Source organism: Nicotiana sylvestris, chromosome 12, assembly GCF_000393655.2.
Source record: "Nicotiana sylvestris chromosome 12, ASM39365v2, whole genome shotgun sequence".
Taxonomy (NCBI): Eukaryota; Viridiplantae; Streptophyta; class Magnoliopsida; order Solanales; family Solanaceae; genus Nicotiana; species Nicotiana sylvestris.
The window spans coordinates 150121688-150128693 of NC_091068.1; positions in this window are offsets into that span (position 1 = coordinate 150121688).

Here is a 7006-nt window from a genome sequence, read left to right on the forward strand (position 1 = left end):
GAGACTAAAAGGTTGGTGAAATGCCAGTTTCCGAGCTATGCCACAAAAGAAGAGGGATATCCCCAACAGAAAGGGATCATCCCCAGCAAATAATATCATCCCCAACAAGTTTTGGAATGCAGAGCAAGGAGGGAGAAAGGGAAAACCATCTCAGTAGGAGTATCACAACCAACCACCGCATTTTAAACTAACAAATTTTGTTTGATTTGAAACAGGTAAAAGAAATGGCATTGATGACGGGAATGCATGTCACAAGAAAGATTATCAAACTGGGGCAGAAAATTTTCCTTCCATTTAGAAAATTTTCTGGAAGTCAGGTACCCATTCGGGGAAGAATAAAGATAATACCAGTATCAAGGGAAGTGGTCTTTGAACCAGTGTTGCCCCCAACATAATAAGTTTCAATGGAGGAAGTTGTTCCTCAGCGGACGGAACAAAAGGATGAAACTTATGCTCGAAGAAGCAAAAGGCCGGCCAGTGCCATTCCCAGCAGCCTTCCGAAGAGTGAAGCACTAGTTTTGAAGAATCAAAATCCCCCAGCAGTGTTATCCTCGACAGCGTTATCCCCAGCTGATAACATTTTATCCCTTAACATGTAAGTAAATAATTCCCCAACAGTGTTATCCCCGGCAGTTGCGAGGGAAGACAACACAAGTTTTTAAGGAAATGGCTCACGAATAGGAGACGCACTTCCTAAGTTTAATTTCATGCATAGGAGACACACTTCCTAAATTAAAATTTCATGCATAGGAGACGCACTTCCTAAATTAAGTTTGTAGGAGATGCACTTCCTAGATTAAAAGCATTAAAGTTTTACCCCTAGGAGACGCACTTCCTAAGTTTATTTTACTCATAGGAGACGCATTTCCTCCTAGGTTTATTGTTACCCATAGGAGAGGCATTTCCTCCTAAGTTTGTCTTACCTATAGGAGAGACATTTCCTCCTAAGTTTATTTTTACCCATAGGAGACGCATTTCCTCCTAGGTTTAATGTTACCCATACGAGAGGCATTTCCTCCTAAGTTTGTCTTACCTATAGGAGAGACATTTCCTCCTAAGTTTATTTTTACCCATAGGAGAGGCATTTCCTCCTAAGTTTAGTTTTACCCATAGGAGAGGCATTTCCTCCTATGTTTGTTTTACCCATAGGAGAGGCATTTCCTCTTAAGTTTATTTTACCCATAGGAGACGCATTTCCTCCTAGGTTTATTGTTATCCATAGGAGAGGCATTTCCTCTTAAGTTTGTCTTACCTATAGGAGAGGCATTTCCTCCTAAGTTTATTTTTACCCATAGGAGACGCATTTCCTCCTAGGTTTAATTTTACCCATAGGAGAGATATTTCCTCCTAAGTTTGTCTTACCCATAGGAGAGGCATTTCCTCCTAAGTTTGTTTTACCCATAGGAGAGGTATTTCCTCCTAAGTTTGTTTTACTCATAGGAGAGGCATTTCCTCCTAAGTTTATTTTTACCCATAGGAGAGACATTTCCTCCTAAGTTTAGTTTTACCCATAGGATACGTACTTCCTAAGTTTAGTTACCCCTAGGAGACGCACTTCCTAGTCTGGTTCATTTAAGTTCATGCATAGGAGACACACTTCCTAGTTTGAATCATTTAAGTTTTACCCCTAGGAGACGCACTTCCTAATCTGGTTCATTTAAGTTCATTTGTAGGAGACACACTTTCTAGTTTGAATCATTAAAGTTTCACCCATAGGAGACGCACTTCCTAGGCTGGGTCTTTCAGTTTATATTTTGCTTTAGGAGACGCACTTCCTGATTTTGGTTCATACAAGTTTTACTCGTAGGAGACGCACTTCCTAGTTGGGTTCATCCGCCCTCAAAATAGGATATGTTGGGTTCATCCGCCCTCAAAAAGGATTTTATTTTTCAAAGTTGTTGTTGAAATCAGGAGCCCACCTGAAGAGAGGAAAGACGTTTATTTTTCAAAATTGTTGAAGACAGGAGCCCGCCTGAAGAGAGGAAAGGCGTTTATTTTTCAAAATTGTTGAAGTCAGGAGACCGCCTGAAGAGAGGAAAGGCATTTTTTTTTCAAAGTCGTTGAAGTCAGGAGCCCGCTTGAAGAGAGGAAAGGAGTTTATTTTTCAAAGTTGTTGAAGTCAGGAGCCCGCCTGAAGAGAGGAAAGGCGTTTTATTTTTAAAAGTTGTTGAAATCTCGCCAGCCTAAAGAAAGGAATGGCATTTTATTTTCAAAGTAGTTGAAGTCAGGAGCCCGCCTGAAGAAAGGAAAGGCGTTTTATTTTTAAAAGTTGTTGAAATCTCACCAGCCTGAAGAAAGGAATGACATTTTATTTTCAAAGTTGTTTTGAGGTCAGGAGCCCGCCTGAAGAAAGGAAAGACGTTTTTATTTTAAAAAGTTGTTGAAATCTCGCCAGCCTAAAGAAAGGAATGGCATTTTATTTTCAATGTTGTTGTTGAGGTCAGGAGCCCGCCTGAAGAAAGGAAAGGCGTTTTATTTTTCAAAGTTGTTGATGAAGTCAGGAGCCCGCCTGAAGAGAGGAATGACGGAAGAGAGGAATGACGAATTTATTTTCAAAAGTTATTGTTTGAAGTTGGGAGCCCACCCATATAATAGAGGAATACATTGCAAGTCAGTAAAGCAGAAGAATCCAACAGGAATCCCCAACGGGAAACAATAAAAATCCCCAGCACCGGAAAGTGGAAGGTTGCAACAAGAGATCCCATCGCAAAATCAAGCGCATGAGTCAAAAGGGAGAAAAGACGCATCTTGAAAGAAGCGGCCTGTGAACATTGAATTATGCCCAGCATAACAAAGCCTAAATGAAGAAAGCCATATCTTCAGCGGACCAAACCAGACAGTGAGAATTGGTATTCAGAGTAGCAAAAGGTCGGTGTCACCCCCGTCAGTTCTCGGAAGAAAGAAGCACTGGAATCGACGCAAGCCGACAAGAAAGCAAGACATCAAGAACAAATGGAAGATAGATGAGATTTTGTAATCCGTAGTCTAGCCTAACTTCTTGATTTTTATTTTAAGCATGGTGTAATAAGGAGGTCAGCAAACAAGTAAAAGTAGCAAGCAACATCAGTAACATTGCAGTACCATGGTAGTCCCAGCTACCAAAACTTCCCGAACTACATTGACCTGATTCTTGTTTTAGCCCAGGATATGTAGGAAACCTCTGAAGCAAAGGTTCGGTCAAATATTTCAAAAAATGCTTCACACGGAGTACTCGGATGGGCAAAAATCGCTCACTTTATCTTTGCACGAAAACCCTTCGTGTCTTCGGGCAAAGAGGGGCAGCTGTAAGCACGTGATTTTTGCCCTATGAAAGAATTACTCCCAAAAAATTCAAAATAAAACGATTTTTCCTTGGTGTACAATTTTTTTTAATTTTTGTGGTATTTTTGTATAATTATTTGTATTTTTGTCTGTGAATGTTTATTTGTTTAAATTAATAAAAATATAAAATATGTCGCATTTTCATTTAGTATTTAAGTTTGTTTTACAAAAAATGAGAAAATCATAAAAAATAATGTATGTTGCATTTTAGCATTTAACGTCTAAATTGTGCGATTTTATCATTAATTGCTATTTAAATGCACGATAATAGTTATTGGGAATTATTTAGTATTTTTGATAAGTTAATTTAGTTTATAACTTAATTTAGAATTTTAGTTTTATTAATTAAAAAATAGAAGAAAATAGAGCAAAAAATATAAAGAAAATCGGAATTGGGCTCTTCTTCAAATTCAAGCCACAGGTCCAAAAAATACCCAACCTTCCCCATGACACGGTCCATTTCAAACTGGGTTGACCCGGTCCATAACCCAAATACCCAACACCCCCCTATCTTACACAAAACAAAACAAAAACCAAAAAACCTTAAAAAAACAAAAACCACTGGCCCCCCACCTCTCTTTTTCTTCTTCTTCTCCAAGCTTCACCAAGCTCCTCCCATGGCAGCCCTTCCCCCTCACACCCCCCCGTCCTTCACCTTCTGCACACGCACACACACACACACAACGAAACACACACACTGCTGCGTCTTCTTCTTCTTCGACGTCTTCACGTCGTTCACTCCATCATCATCTTCTTCGTCGCTGCTGGTTGCTTCTTCTTCGTCGCTTCGCTGCTACCATGGATGCGTCCAGATGTTGCTGAAGCCCGTTGCTGTTTCTTCTTCGTTGATCTGCTTCACTGTCGTTGCTGCTCCGTCGTGCTGCTGCTGCTGCGTTCGTCGTCCATGGCTGCTACTGTTTTTCTCCATTGATGTCGCTGTTGCTCCGTTCTTTTTCTCCATAGCTGATGCTCCCGTGCTGCTACTGTTTCAGCAGCGCGACAGCAGCATGCTGCTACTGCTTCAGCTTTCTTCATCGCACATCACCCTCACCCATCATCCTCATTGCAAGAGACGAGATCATCCAGTCATGGATCGTCCGTTCGAGTTCATGTCCAGTCGCCAGTTTGAGTTCGGATCCGATGAGATCGCCCGTTCGTTAGTTCCATTTGTGATTCAAAAATTGAGCTTTTCAATGGAGTTTCTTTGATGTTGAAAATGAAGAAGTTTCTATTAAGAAGGTCATATTCTAACTTTGCTCATCTTTCGATTTTCAGATCTTGCGTCGTGGGTATATGAGTTGTTTTGTTCGATTTCCTTCGTTCCAGTTTTATGACTCACGTGATACTGATATCTTGGCCCTTTCATTTGTGATGTTTGTTTGTTTAATTACTGAATCACATAAGAAGTTTTACATAGTCGTTTGTCTCCATTAATTGTCATATTATCTCGTTTCCGTTAGTTGGTTTGTATATTTGTATTGTTGTAGTTTGCTATTTGTTGAAATGGTGCCAGTTTGCTCTTTGTTGTTGATCACGTTGTTTGGTTCCCTGTTCGTTCAGGTTTTGTCTAAGTTAAATCACGATTTTATTCCCAATACAGTTAGTTTAGTCCCTTGCATCTGTGTGTCAATCGTAGTCTGAAATCTGCCCGTAGTAGTTCAACATAGCTTCGTTTTGAATCATTCATCTTTATTGTAATGTTGTTGTATTTAATTTTAGGTACAAATAATTATTGAATTTAGAAATCTGAATATACTTGTTTATTGTTGTTGTTGTTGTTGAATCTGAAAGTAGGTTTGTTTGTTGTTAAAAATATTGTTCAATCAAAATAATTTTATTTGTTTCTTTGTTGTTCATCATTTAGTTTGAATTTGTTGTTGAAAATTGTTTAGAAATTGGTCATATTTGCTGTATTTTGGTTGAAATTAATTAGGTGAATTGGTTATAATTGATGGGGGTAGTTTGATAATTTGCAGTACGTTTAGGGGTAAAATGGTAATTTCAGTAAGGTCAGAGGGGTATTTTTGGAATTAAAATTCTGAACAATTATTTATTTTGAGTGCTCTGTCAATTAGGATTAAAATAATATTAAAATAATCAATAATGGGGGGACAAGATATAATGGGGGGAATAATGTATTTGTTTAATGTAAGCATGGGGGACAAGATATAATGAGGTATTTGTTTAATGTAGTGGGGGACAAAACATTAGGTAGTGGGATTAAAAGGGGGATGAGTGGGAATATAGTGGATTTTATGTTTAAAAATGCTGAAAGATGGTAATAAAGAGGGGACTTGATCAGATTTTTGAGAAAGACAGAAAAAAGGACAGAAAAAAAGAGGAAGATAGGGAGGGAGATAAAAAAGAGCTGAATATTTAAGAGAGAGAAAAATCCTGAAAATATTAAGACTTAAGAGAAATAAAAAGAAAAACATTCTGGAAATCAAAAGAGAGAGTAGTATACACCTGATATACAATCTAAATATTCTGATATACGGATTCAGAAATTAAGGGTTGAACATTAATTAGTCTTTCAAATCTGAAAAGATTCCTTTGGATTCTGTCCGTTTATTGTTATCGGTGTTTCTGGATTTTTATCTTGATTTTAAAATCGGTCACTGGTTTCTCGTTGCTGGTTGTTACTGGTTGCTAGGGTTGCTGTTGTTGTATGCTACTGAATTTCTGCTGATCTCCCTTTTCTTTTGCTACCAATATCAGGTACACAACTGACACGCTGGTTACTGTAAACTGAAATATGAAGCATGAATACGAAAATGAAGAGTTGAAGTTCTAAATTTATTTTAATTATATTCTGAATTTTATTTGTATATATAAATTATTTAGCTTACAAAAATCAGAATCATGTAGCTATTTAATATATATAGTGGAACATCTGACGATAGCTTAACGGATGAACTATCTATATATTGCCTAAAAATAAATAAATGGTGTAGTAACTCCGTCTAGTTAAAATCAAACGAATAGGCCATTTCGGAACTTGGTAGGAATATTGTTTAGTTAAATAATATTGATTAATTTCAGCATATATGGTCTAGGATTAAAATTAGATTGCTAAGTTTTTTTTTTTAATTTGACAAACTGAGAACATGCCTAGTATAATGTAACTAGGTTGTAACATGTGAATAAGACGGCCCAGGTCTAGTTTTATGTCATACACGTTGGGCATGGGCCCGCAGTGGCAACAGACTGTCTTGTTTGCATCATTTTCAGATTTTATGAATCATATTCGAAACCCATCTATAACAACTCAAGCATGTAAATAAATTAAGACATTTTCTCTTTTATTTTGTAGAGACAAATTTAATAAGAGAAAAATGTAGGCATTTTAGGACTGTCCTTTAAAAATAAAATGAGATGAGCCTCGCCCAATAAAATGCACCAATTGCGGGGCCCTCAATAAATGTTTAATTGAATATTTAGAATTCGGGATGGACTGTTTAGTGAATTCCACGGTCTTACCCAGAAATAATAATACGCTAATCGCTTTAGACACGATTTTAATAATCATACATTCCTAAACTCGGGTGCGCATTTATGCGACCCAAATCCAAATCCCAAAATATTGAATAAAAATACGTTCCGGATCGCGGGTGCATTTTATGTGACGCAATCCAAAGACATGTTTTTAAACGATGTTCACATTCTTTTAAAAATATGATAATAA